The sequence below is a fragment of the Protopterus annectens genome, chromosome 4.part0 (genome assembly GCF_019279795.1).
Source record: "Protopterus annectens isolate FY-2018-M chromosome 4.part0, PAN1.0, whole genome shotgun sequence".
Lineage (NCBI taxonomy): Eukaryota > Metazoa > Chordata > Ceratodontiformes > Protopteridae > Protopterus > Protopterus annectens.
The window spans coordinates 1,619,588,461-1,619,603,562 of NC_056733.1; positions in this window are offsets into that span (position 1 = coordinate 1,619,588,461).

Here is a 15,102-nt window from a genome sequence, read left to right on the forward strand (position 1 = left end):
GGTAAAATGAAGCTGACTATTTGTGCCCTATTTTCAACATATGCATGCATGCTTAAATATAGGGCATGGCATATATCGCTTTGATCCCATCAACTTTTCTATAACCACTATGAAGTTCAGGTGGCTAGCAAAATTAATTTGTTCTTGTTAATTCAATAAGACACGCAAGGACCCTAAAAATGCAGAAAACAAGGACACTGCAGTGCAAGTTATAAAAAAAGGCAAATATTTACTATGCTATATAAAAACAATCATAAAAGCTGACTGTCATTCATATCATATGGGTGTATTTTCAGAGCATGACTTTGGCAAGACATTTTTGTACAGATACACACAACTACAGACATCTAACCTCTGCAACAACTTCACAGTGCATTTTGCAATGGTAGTTCCAACAGCATGAAGATAGAGTATAGTTTGGTAGGCCATTCCTGCACTTGCTTTTATGTGACCATTACCTCAATTGGCGTAATTTTGTACCTCCATACCAAGTTAGCTTGTTTCTTTAATATAGTTGCTCTACCATTCTAGGAGTTCCCTACCAGAGAGATTCCTCAGCCCCTATTAAAAATTCCACTATTAACAAAGGTAAATATCTCCCCTTCAGAAGATATGCCCTGCCTTCTAGGATGGCACGTCACCATCTGGGGAATAAGGCATCACTGCTCCCAAGGAGACCCAAGGGGCAACACCATTTGCAAACCCAAGCCAGAACTCCAGAATCTGATAACAGTTTAGGTGGTTGACCAAGGCTTGGGCCCAAAGATTAAATCTCTGTTCATATTCATTTGCTTTGTTTTGATACAGCAAGGTATGCATATCTATTTAAAGACAGAGCAAGGAATTATGGAGTTGTATGTGTTACATTACATACAGATACACGTGTGTGACATAAGTATACATAAGCTGGGGTTGTACTGCAAGTGTATGGGGTGTGTTTCACAACTTCCTTAGATCTATACAGTACAAGACATAGACCCTTATTCACTGCCTGCTTTTGTACGCAATGGGTGCATGATTTTGTAATTTTTTTCGAACTTAAGAACATTATCTTTCTCACTATAGCATTTTTATGATTGGACCGCATCAATGCTACTGCACAGATTACATCAGGGCTGTTTGTTTCTTCTTTGAAACATATCTTGAAAAGAGTATGGAATGAATCCTTAAAACACAAAAATGTAAATCTTAACTCAAACTCTTAAAGCAGGACTGGCAAATACAGCTCTGCTTCTAATCTGAAAAGGGAAACAATCACAAGTAACGAGACTAACAGTTTAAATAACGTTACACCACCGAATATAAAAACGCCATTTTAAAGGTCAATAAAACTATTTTTCTTCACTTTTAAATTGTCTTAAAGTGTTTTATAGAGACAGTTGCACGTGCTGGGTTTAACCCCACAGTTTAACAGGTATAATGCTGCATTTCCGTACAAGGCACGCCTGACAACCATTCTTAACACTGCATTAAACTTGTCCTGTCCATATACATTAAAAACTTATCAAACACAATTTTCGCTATCAGCAGTATCTCAAAATTTCCTGATGTCAGATTTTATGGCACTTTTCTTCTGAAATACATTACTGTTCCATGTGTAATTCTGAAAACAAACTGCCCTAGACTTATTTAGAGAAATTTAATAGAGATTTAGTGCACACTGACAGGAGGCAGCCATAACAGTAATGCAGTCAATACTTGGCATATATAAGATAAATCACACAGATTTGAACCTGATGAAAATGCACTAAAATACATAGTAATGACGAAGGCTAGTGTACTGACATAACCGGACCTCCGATGCAAGGTTGCGCGGTAGAGCTAGTACCTCGGGACATAAAAATCCACTATCAATCATTAGCGGACCGGAGTTTCGCTGTAGCGACCCTTAACTAGGATAAGCCGAAAGACACAAACAAACAAACATCATTGCAAGACATTTAAAGTAAAGCTGGAAGCACGGAGGAAAAACAAAAAACTAGTGAAACATTGCCAATAGCACACGGTGTTTCATACGCACAATCCTTCAGTCACACAAGCACTGTCTGCACTTATGAATAAAACAGAAAATCACAAACACTGCTGAGACTCCGAGTTCTTTGGAAATAAACTGAAAGTACCAGAAATGAAATAAAAACGCACATTCTCTTATCTGGCGCTTCCTGGAAATAATGCCAAAATAATGGCTAGGACACATGACCAAAACAAAACACAATAAATGTTGAGCATTACTACTAATTTAGAAAAAACAATCGGACAGTGAAGATGCACATACCTGTAAAAAAAGAAAAGATATTCTTGTCTTCACAACAGTAGTTCCTGAAGAAGCAGAATAGTAATCCCACAATAAAATAGACCCGTCCGGCAACTATGATAAACGGAATAGTTCCCGCAAATACCCAGCATTGCACTTTTATTGGTTAGAGAAGCAGAAACTGCTGCATAGATAATTGAAGGGGCGTTTCCTGGACAAAAGAACTGAAGGAAGGTGGTCTGTGGGCGGTCCTCTGTTAGAAACTGGAAAAGGTGGAAGATAATGAAGGGTGTTATTACAGAGCCATTTCAGCGCCCATACACTAGGTATAGCTCTGCGAGATGATTCTTTTTTTTTAAATGGCTCACAGTACCAGAGATGTAGGACTGGGCGATAAAAGAAATGATTGAAATCATGATTAAATGTAGAATTTGTCATATTTTACAGTGTTACATTCAAAAGATAGGGAAGAAAAACATTTCTGAAATGAGGAAACAAGCATAGAAACACGTAGTGTTCCTTTAAGTTACTGAATCTTCAAAACATTCCTCGTGACCAAACGCTTGGTTCACCCACTCAATAACTGATGTTAAGACAAACATGAACAACTCGTCCAGTCGACAAATGTTTGTTAGTGCCAATCGCAAAAAGCAATGAAGTAGTCAAAACTCTAACATCATTTGCAAAAGGTATACTGCGGCAAAACCAGTCAGCCTCTTCGACTATTATTGCAACGTGAAGTTGTCTGAATACAAACCTCGAAAGGTCATGATCATATTGGAATCATAAAAGACATTTGTATTTAACCAAGATCTTACATATGAAGAAACAAAACAGATGAGGCTCACCACGGCCAATTCGAAAAACTCTTTTATTGACTGCAGTATCAGTAAGTGCTTTCACGTTCTTCCAAACACTTCCTCAGACTTCAAAACAGTTACACTCTAAAACACTCCATTTAAATACACTCATCAATGTAAAACAACCAATCAAAGTTGTTACAATATCATCACCTGTTGCAACAAATAAAATATATAAAACGCTGAATAGAACACAGAAAACATAAAAATAGTATTCTATTCATCATTTAAAACAAAATAAACATATTTAAACGCATATATAAACATATAAAACATCACGATAAAAATATATTTTAATAGACTAGTGTTTATAGGGGTGTGCTGCTAAGAAAGGTTTCAAAGTAACCTTTTCATTAAGTCCACGTCCCTTATGTCCCTGAAGTCTAATAATCTATCTATTCTCACATTCTTCAGTGTGATTTTTTTATATTACCCAACCTATTTGTTCTTTTTACTAACTTGGATACATCACACTCATTTAAATTTAGTGTATTGCAGTTAGTAAAAAGAACAAATAGGTTGGGTAATATAAAAAATCACACTGAAGAATGTGAGAATAGATGGATTATTAGACTTCAGGGACATAAGAGACGTGGACTTAATGAAAAGGTTACTTTGAAACCTTTCTTAGCAGCACACTCCTATAAACACTAGTCTATTAAAATATAATTGATTAAAATATATTTTTATCGTGATGTTTTGTATGTTTATATATGCGTTTAAATATGTTTATTTTGTTTTAAATGATGAATAGAATACTATTTTTATGTTTTTTGTGTTCTATTCAGCATTTGGTCCTCTCTAAAACTATTTTTGTGTTGTAGTCTAGCAGACCTTCTTAATGGGGGAAATTCTAAATCATATGTGTTACTCCCACCCCCCTGTCTGTCCCCAGGCACTGACCTTCTAGGTACTCCATCATTAACCTGAGAATTCCCAACAATATCCTCACCATCACAATATGCCTTAGGCAAAGGGTATGCAATATTGTGTTTATATTCATATTCATCCCGGAGCAGTTTTTTCTTTTTTCTCTCAATATTAATACCCACATCATGTTCCACTTTATCAAACATATTATTATACCTAAAATTAATTTTGTTAAAATTTACATCATTCAAAATACAATTGTTAAATTCATCAATGTCTTTTAAAAGTTCATCTATCCTTTTACTGTTGATTTTAATAATAAAGTCCAACAGTTCCATACCATGCCTGTCGAACATTTCCAACAGTTCACACACTTCTGGTTGCCCCTTCTTTAAGCCATTTGGAAATTTAAAAACACACAATCCTTCGGCACTCTTTTTTTATCAATACATTCTTTGAGATACGCGTTATCACACTGTAAACCCCGAACTTTGTACAGTTTAGACTCAAGTGATACTAACCTAGAGTCCAAGGTGTCTGAAACTTCAGCGTTACCATTTTTAAAAAAAACATAGTCCGCCTTTTTCCAATCACACAAGCGATCGTAATTTTGATTAAATCCACAGTTTCCACCCCTGTTAGAGTTCCCATTGCTCGTTGTTCTAGTTACATCGATTATTTCTTGATTGCGCTGACTCAAATTAAGTCTACTAACAGCGCCGTGAGAAGCATCTCTTGCTTCCCTTTGTGCAAGTGCGTTCTCGCCACCGGAAACAGGAAGTGGAGGATTTTGCAAATGGACCACTGCTTCCTGAAGTTCAGATACTTTGTTCGTTAGATTCAAAATAAGTTGTAACAAGCTTTCATTGTTATCCTCGCCCCTTGATAAATAATTAACTTATTTCATGTTTGTATATCATTAAAGTGTGGTTTGAGGTTGAAGGATATTGGCTACATGGTGTTTTTCATTTGAATTATAGACCAATAACTTGCTTTCCAGCTACGTATAAACTATACACCAGAATTGATGCCGACAGAGTTTATAGTCATTTAGAAGAAAACTCAATCATGGCAATAGAACAAAAGAGCACTAAATGAAAGTCATATGAAACAAAGGATCATCTGTTGCTAAATAAAGTCATAATGGAGAACTGTAAGAAGGGGAAGAATCTAATTATGGCATGGACTGACTACAAAAAATATTTGATAGTATCCCACATTCATGGATAAAAGAGTGTTTAAAATGTAAAACATACATCCTATACTGATCAACTACATTACAGTGGCCATGAAACAATGGCAGACACTTTGCAATTAAGCCATGATAAAGCACAAATTATTATTCCAGGGATAAAAATCCAAATGGGGATATTCCAGGATGACTCCCTCTCACCTCTGCTATTCTGTCTTGCCCTTAACCCATTAAGCTGTCTACTTAACAGATTAAGCCATGGCTATATTTTGGCTCCTAGATCTTTGTCAATGATATAAGACTGTATAGCTTATCAGATGAAGAACTGAAAGCACAACTGCAAGTAGTCAAAACTTTTTCAGATGATATAAGAATGTCATTTGGTTTTGATAAGTGTGCAAAAGCAACCTTTAAGGCAGGAAAACTGCAGCACCAAGAAAACATCAGTTTGGGACAATAATGTGTTATAAAAGAACTTGAGCAAGAGGGAGCATATAAATATTTGTGAGGTGATGAAGAATCAACAATAAAACATCAACAAATGAGAATAAAACTGAGTAAGGAATTTTTTAGAAGACTTAAATTAATCCTGAAAGCAGCACTAACGTCTAGGATCAAAATTCAAGCTATAAACCAATTTGCTTCCTGTCCTAACTTACAGTTTTGGTGTGCCTTGACTGGCCCCAAGACATGTTGGATAGATTAGATAGGAAAGGAAGAAGTATGCTTCATGCTCACCAAATGATTTATAAAAATCAGTTAATACCAAGATTATATATTCCCGGCTCCGAAGGAGGTATGGGCCTCCTTGAAATAGATTATGTGTATAGATCTGCAATCATGGGACTGCACACATATCTGCTGACCTCACAGGACCCAAACGTACTGAAAGTTTTGAAACATGAGAACAATAAATCTAAAATGACTTCCCTGCTTAGTCAAGCAGAAGCATATCGATGTCAAGCATGAATGGAAATCAAACCAGAAGTAGATAAAAATCAGGAAGATACTGAATGTGCCAAAAAACAAAAGAAAGATTATAAGGTGAAGGATCAGATGAGAAGGCAAGAAACGTGGAAAATGCATAAATATAGTTGCAAGTATAGAAAACTTCTGGAAGAACCTCATGTTGATCAGGACTGAATGCAGGAATGGTTAAGAAAAGGTGAATTCAAACCAAAAGATGAAAGGTTAATATTGGCAGTCCAAGATAGTGGGCTACGCACACGTTGGTTTACAAAGTCCGTTGAACATGTGGGAGAAACAGACAAATGTAGGTTTTGTAAAACTGAATTGGAAACAGTCGCACATCTCATTCCTGGTTGTGAGATTCTAATGGCAGAAGGACTGTATACCGACCGAAAGGCATAATAATGTGGCAAGACTGTTGCACTGGGGATTGGGTAAACATTATGGTACTGAAGTAGCTGAAAAACACTGGAAACATGAGCCACAAGTCATGATAGAATATGATGAAGTCTACGTCACATGGGATCATCCATTACCAACAGTTCAAAAGATAGATGCGAGAAAACTATAGTGGTCCATAAAAAGAAGACAAAAGTAGCATTGATCATTGAAATCACTACACTCAGGGACTACAGTGTCTTGTGTAGAGAGAGAGAGACACAAAGTCATAACATATCAGGATTTGCAGGCAGAAATGAGAGCAAAGCTGAACAGAGCTCAGTGCAAGATCGTATGGAAACGTTCAAGAAATCTGGGGTCATTGACAAAAATCTATGCTAGTATTCGTGTCGTTATCTACATATGGATTTTTTCAGCATGTAACTACATCTATTTCTTATCAGTTTATGCCACTTCAGATGTCCAAAAGTGGACTGGATGTTCCATCTCAAGGCTGACCATTTCAGAAATCTGCAACACTATTTTGTGCTTTGCTCATTTGAATATAAACATAGTGGTGAGAGTCACAGATTCCCTTTAAACATCTGTGAATTGTTGGAATATGAATTCCACCCACAAAATAAATGACAGTTAAACTAATGTATGTGATCCAAGTTAGTGAGGACTAACATAAAATGGGCTGAGATAAACTTTGGGGTGTGAAATAGCCTTAGTCAAATCAACATCTCAAGCAAAGTTTTCTCAGACTGCCAGATGACTGGTCCAAACACATTCAGTTTAGATATACTTGGCAACCCATTCTTAATGCTGTTGACTTTTTATGTCAGTGTCACCTACGTGGGTGATATTTGGAGATGATGAATGTGCACTAGTGATTTAATAATTAAGCATAATACACCAGAAAATACTTAGCAATAACATTCACTAAGATAATGGTATGACACAGTTACACTTTTTTTCACTGAAACAAACTTCAAATTAGTAAGCACAACAGCATACATTAGTGTCTGAGTCATATGGTTACTTCTTATGTATTTATACATACTCTGTACTTGCACAACTTGGATTAAAAAAATAAAAACAGCAACATTTACCTGAAACATAGAACGACTCAGATTATACCTAGGATGGGAATGAGACTTCTGTTTTTAATTTACTCTCCACCCACCTAGACTAGTATTTGATCCTTCAAGTTTCACCCTAAAGACAGCTGGGATGAAATCCAACCACAACTCTTTCTCATACCAAGTACATTGTTTAATTATACCATGCAGTGTAAAAAACATCAGTCAGCAGACACTTCTACCTCGTGGAAAATTTTGAATGATGTACAGGATAATAAGACCTACCTGCATAAACTAGTAGAAAAAAACTGTAACAAGCTCTAGTTACTCATTTTAGAAATTAAAACAGAGCCCTATAAATAACTTTCAACAAAGTAATTAACAATTCCAAGATAGTCCGTTTTAATTTCACTGCACTTTTGTAAAGTACATTTCAGGACAATGATTAGTTTTACAAACTCAGGAAGGCCTGATGTTTTTGTTTATGCAGAGAGGTAGCAAATGGACAGTCTTACAATAAAACTGAGTCTGAAACTAGTATCACAAAACAAAGGATAAGAAGTAACTAGTTTAAAATTCAGAGGACAAATTTCCTATAACTTCTGCTTCCCCAAACCTTTCACCATACTACTTAGGGTCAAGTCTGCGTTTGCGAAGCATACAATCTAAAGAAGGAAAGTGTGAAAGTACGCCTTGCCTCACTCTGACTTTGTGTAAAAGACATTATTAGCTGGACTGAAACAAGAAGTAACAGAACAGCCATGAAAACAGTGCACCTGGGATTTATATTCGAGTGCTGCACCAATTATCAGGAGTTCACTTTCAAGGGCAGCTCACAGCTAAGATGTTTTATGCATATAAAAAGTCAATAACTATTTTAAAGATAATAGAATATATATTCAGGAAGTGGGAAACACTTTGCAAAGTCTGCTGCAAAACGTAGACAAATAGTTCTGAAATCACTACTGAAATCACTGTACTCTTAGAAGTATTTAAAAATTTACTAGTTGCATCAGAAAAAGAAGGAAGTAAAATAAGAGTCTTGAAAAGTTTACTTTCCTTCAGTGTGTTGACTGTAGGCATAGCAACAGACTTATACAAAGAGTCTTGAAAACAGAATTGTGAAAATAAAACACAATTAAGCAGGTTAAAGCCAAATGAGTTAGTGTTTTTGCAGTTTAAAACTCACACTAGTAACCTAAAAAGTTAAAAAAAGAAGTGCAATAAAATATGTCATAAAAGAAATAAACATACTCAACAAATCTTAAAGTAAATCTTTACCCAAAATGTATGTATGCAATAAATAATTCATATATATATATGGGTCTACTAAAGAAGATCGACAGACCATTTGATCGAAATTCATTTGGTCGACAACCAGTATTCAAGGCACTTAACAGAGATTTGCCCCCTCCCCAATGTTGTGCGACCCTGGAGTTGATATATATAGTTGGGGGGGGTAGCAAAGAATTGTGTAGTGTTTCAGGCTATATATGTTTACTATGGTTTTAACAATTGTTACAATGTGAATCTCTAAATCATGTAAACAGAAGGTTGCAAGACAAGAATGCTGATGCCCACTTGTTCGAACAATGTTGATCATCGAATCTCCTTACCTGCACAGACACAGGAACAAGTGCAAACATGGGTCTAGAAGAGGAGGCAAGCCTGGGTATTTGAACAAGTGGGCAGCAGCATTCTCATCTTGTGACCTAGTTGCATGATTTAGTGATTCAACATTTTCCCAAATGCTAAAACCCATAGTAAACCTATATATACAGTGGCTATAAAACATGTACACACCCCTGTTAAAATGCCAGGTTTTTGTGATATAAAAAAAATGAGATCACAACAAATCATTTCAAAACTTTTCCCACCTTTAATATAACCTATAACCTGTACAATTCAATTGAAAAACAAACAAATCTGTTAGGGGAAACATATAAAAAATAAAAACGTACAATAAGCTGGTTGCAAAAGTGTGCACACCCTTACACTAATTTGTTTGTGTCTTTCGGCTTTTCCCGGTTAGGGGTCGCCACAGCGGAACTCCGGTCCACTAATGATTGGCAGTACACTAATACTTTGATGAAACACCTTTTTGGGTAGGAGTCTATCAGCATGGCACATCTTGACTTGACAATCTTTGCCCACTCTTCCTTGCAAAAGCACTCCAAATATGTCAGATTGCGAGGGCATCTCTTGTACATATCCCTCTTCAGGTCACCCCACAGATTTTCTATTGGATTTAGGTCGGGGCTCTGGCTGGGCCATTCCAAAACTTTATTTTTCTTCTGGTGAAGCTATTCTTTTGCTGATTTGAATATATGGTTGGGGTCATTGTCGTGTTGAAAGGTGAAATTCCTCTTCATTCTTCAGCTTTCTAGCAGACGCCTGGAGGTTTTGGGCCAAAAGTGACTGATATTTGGAACTATTCATAATTCCCTCCACCTTGACTAAAGCCCCAGTTCCAGCTGAAGAAAAGCAACCCCAAAGCATGATACTGCGACCACCATGCTTCACCGTGGGGATGGTGTTCTTTTGGTGATGCAAAGTATTGTTTTTGCGCCAGATTTATCTTTCGGAATTGTGGCCAAAAAGTTCAACCTTGGTCTCATCAGAGCATAACACACTTCCTCACATACTTTTGGGAGGCTTGATGTATTGTTTTGCAAATTTTAGCCAGGCTTGGATGTTTTTCTGTGTAAGAAAAGGCTTCCATCTTGCAACCCTACCCCATAGGCTAGACATATGGAGAATATGGGAGATTGTAGTCACATGTAGTACACAACCAGTACAAATTCCTGCAGCTCCTTCAGTGTTACTGTAGGTGTCTTGGCAGCCTCCCTCACCATTTTTCATCTTGTCTTTTCATCAGTTTTGGAGGGACATCCAGTTCTTTGCAATGTCACTGTTGTCCCATATTTTCTCCACTTTTTGATGACTGTCTTCACTGTGTTCCATGGTATATCCAATGCTGTGGACATTTTTTTGCATCCTTCTCCTGACCAATACCTTTCAAAAATGAGATCCCTTTGATGCTTTGTAAGCTCTCTGCAAACCACGGCTTTTGCTGTAGCAGGCAACTGAGGACAGCTGAACTTTATTTGGGGTTAATCAGAGTCTCTTTAATTGATGGCAGGTGTGTACCCAAGAAGACTGAATGCTGTAATTAACGCAAAAGGTGCTTCAACAAAGTATTAGTTTAAAGGTGTGCACAATTGTGCAACCAGCTTATTGTACATTTTTTGTTTTTTATATTTTTCCCCAACAGATTTATTTGTTTTTCAATTGAATTGTACAGGTTATAGGTCACATTAAAGGTGGGAAAAGTTTGGAAATGATTTATTGTGGTCTCATTTTTATATCACAAAAACCTGGCATTTTAACAAGGGTGTGTACACTTTTTATATCCACTGTATATATATATATATATATATATATATATATATATATATATATATATATATATATATATATATATAAAATATATAATGTATATAGGTCTACTACAAGTGCTTGCATGCAAAAGCCAAGCGCTCTACGTCCCACTAGCTCAATCTTACCTAAATACTTAGCCCCCCAACACCAAACCCTATTAAACAGTACAGCCTTATTAGCACAATAACTTTAATCCTAAAACTCCCTTCTAGTTCTTAACCTGAGTCCTTGCTCCCTGACCCTAAAAACTACACTTCCTAACCCTAAAATCCCTGATTGCTCCTTAAGCCTATAATTCCAACATCCATCCTTAAACCATCTTTAAAACTAATCTCCCCAATCTCTCCATAACCCTTATAAATCTCTCCTGCTGCTCCCTATCCCTAAAGCTCTCTTCCTGCTCCCTAACTCTAAAAACCCCCTCCTGCTTCCTAAACCTAAATCCCCTTCCTGATCCCTGCCATAATCTACAATCCCCCTTGCAACCCCTCTCTGCAGCTGCAACATTTGCCTCACTTGAACTTGAATAAAATGTTCGGGTAAAGTGCATCAGTGGCTTGACCGAACTTGTATCTGAGTTTGAGCATGAGCAACAGCTTGTATGAGTTACAAGATGCTGAAGTCCTTGGTTTCAAGGCAGTGGTCTTTGAGTGCTTGGGAAATGAGTGCTTATACTAGAACCTGTATATCTACAGAAAGCTAGAGTCTGGTATACTAGTATTAAAGAATGACATGGGGTAAGTTGTGTATTACTTACTTGCTTCTGCTTTATTCAGCACACCTAAGTTTCAGCCTTGTGATCTGACTTAGAAACAGTCATAGGAAAACACTGTATAACCCACACCTTCATTAAGCTAATCCAGAAAGTAAGTGGGAGTAAATTCAGTGTAATGCAATAGGATTACAACAACTGAACAAATATACAGAAGAGTGATCATCTGCATGGACTTATCCCACTGCCATGGGATTGTTGGGTACAGATTTCCTATCAGCTTGGAGGGAAATTCTTTCATGTTGTTAATTATATTTCCCTTTTCTGCTGGTGCCTCTGATGTTTCCTGCCTTCCCTTCCACTTTGTATGTACTTTGGGCAAAGTCTGTGACCATTATCCATTCTTCATGTTACTGTTGTCATCAGTAGCTCCATCTAGTCCACATTTGATTAGTTGAGGCAGACTGACTTTCCTGATTGTCTCTGGCCTGCTGTACCTTTTCCACATGTTTATGTGACCTTATGTTCCACATTTATGTAGCCATAATTCTATATTCAAGCAAATTACTGGGTGACATCCATTCATACAATAATCCACAAACCATTGCTCATGGCATTTTTAGATGACAAAGTTTATTAGAAAGATGGTATACCTATTGTTCAGTTTCTTGCATGCCACTAAACTGGTCAACTGATACATTAAAGACCCCACAATGGGGTCAGAATCTGTGCAGTACATCTCCTACAGGATGTTTGTGTGCCTCATCCTGTTTAAACTTACAAAAAGGCTTAGATAGAAGTTTCTTCATGCTCAATATGTTTGAAAAGTACTTGCAGAAAAGCTTTAAAGAAAAATTATTTGTTGCCTCACATCCATTTGCTAATTATGCTTCATCATTACCACCCTCTAAACCACATGTGACAAACACAAGGCCCGCGGGTCAAATCCGGCCCACCTGCACGTTTTATGTGGCCCGTGATGAGGACAGCTGGCTGGCTGTGTCAGTGTCATCCCTGTGTGCCTGAATGGGTCATACAGCACTTACTCAAGTGCTGAAAAGAAGTGAATGGCAGAGAAGTTGTATTCTTTTGTTTTTTTTTTTTATTTTTTATGTATTTATTTGGAAGCTTACATCTTTTAGTGGACTGTGCTGTTATAAGACGCACTGTGTCAGCGTCATCCCTGTTTGCCTGAATGGTGCGTAATGTGGTGGCGAGGAGAGTGATCATTAGACGGCTGTGTCAGCGTCATCCCTGTGTGCCTGAATGGTGCGTAACATGTGGTGGTGAGGAGAGTGATCGTCAGCGGGCTGTGTCAGCGCCATCCCTGTGTGCCTGCATGGAGCACCACTACCCAAGGCCAACATCCGTGAATCTAGCAAATGTCCCAGGGAAAAGTTGATGCAGGGTGGTGCACTTCCTACCTAGTTTGGATAGATTGAAGATGCTGAAATGATAACATTAGATTCTAATGTGGTGGCGAGCGTCATCCCTGATGGAGCACCTTTACCCAAGGCCAACATCCGTGAATCTGGTAATCAAAATGTTCAAATGAAAAGTTGATGGAGAAGGGAGAAATTTTAATGAAAGATGGGAAAGCGAATATATGTTTATACTTTGCGAAGACAAACCGGTTTGTATTTTGTGTTATGAGGCGGTGTCAGTGATGGAGTACAATATACGTAGGCATTTTGAAACCAAACATGGAGCTAAGTATGCTAAATATACACTTCAAGAAAGACATAAAATTGTCCAAGAATTAAAAGGCAAACTGCAATCGCAGCAGAACGTTTACTAAAGCTACAGCAAAAAATGATGCAGCAGTGAAAGCTAGCTATATTGTGGCTGCAGAAATTGCCCGAGCTTCCAGGTGTTTTTCAGAGGGTGCCTTTTTGAAGCAATGCATGCTAAAAGTGTGTGAGCAGGTGTGCCCCGACCAGATGCAGACTTTCCAAAACGTCAGTTTGTCAAGAAATACCATTGCAGATCGAGTTTGAGCTCTTGCAGGAAATCTAACAACACAGCTGGCTGAAGAGGCACACAGTTATCTAGCTTTTTCATTAGCTGTCGATGAAAGTACAGACAATACTGACACAGCGCAGTTGTCCATCTTTATACGAGTAGTGAAGACTGACATCTGTCACTGAGGAACTCTTGGGTGTAGCTGCAATGCATGGGATGACAATAGGGAAGGAAAATTTTGACGCAGTGGAGAAGTCCATAAATAATATTAATTTACCCTGGGAAAAGTTGGTGGGGCTAACTACCAATGGCGCACATGCAATGTGTGGAGGAAAAAAAGGCTTGGCTGGACTAATGAAGGAGAAAATGCTAAATAACGACTGCCACACACATCTGATTACCTATCCTTGCATTATCCATCAAGAAGCTATGTGTGGTAAGGTTCTTGAAATGGATAATATAATAACCACAGTCACAAAAACAGTAAACTTTATATGAGCACATGGCCTGAATCATCGCCAGTTCCAGCTGTTTTTACAGGAGGTAGGTGCAGAGCATGGAGACGTACCATACCACACAGAAGTAAGGCGGCTTAGCAGGAGCAAAGTCCTCAAACGATTTTTTTGAGCTCAGGTAGCAAATCGCTCTTTTCATGCAAAGTAAAGGAAAGCCCATGCCTAACCTATCAGATCCAACCTGGCTTTATGATTTTGCTATGATGTGTGATTTAACAGAGAATCTCGCCCAACTGAATCAGAGGCTGCAGGGATACAAACAAGTCATGACGAAGATGTCTGATGTGATCACACCACTCCAGCATAAACTTCTCTTATGGAAGTCCCAACTAGAATAGGACAATCTTGCCCACTTTCCTGTTTGTCAGAGTATCTCAGCCTCCTTATCCACTGCTTTTCCTTGTGCTCAGTTTGCTACTAAAGTGAGCCGGTTAATTGATGAGTTTGATCGGCGCTTCTCTGACTTCAGAGCACAACACTGTGGCTTTGACATCTTTGCCAATCCTTTCACAGCCGACATCAACAGTGTGCCCCATCACCTTCAGATGGAGTTGATAGAGCTTCAAGCTGATAGTGGCCTGAGAGCAAAGTTCCAGGATGTCCAGATAGAGGACGTTTACCATCTACTGCCCCCTGACTTGAGTGCGACAGCTAAGACTTCATGTTGCCCGTGTTATGCCCATGTTTGGGAACACCTATCTGTGCAAGCAGATGTTTTCAATAATGAATCTAAACAAGAACATGCACAGATCACGCATCACAGATGAAAACCTCCATGCTGTTTTGCGGGTTGCCACAGCACAAGACATAAAACCAGACTGACACAATGACCAGAGGAAAATGGTCTCAGACATCTGGCCAGAA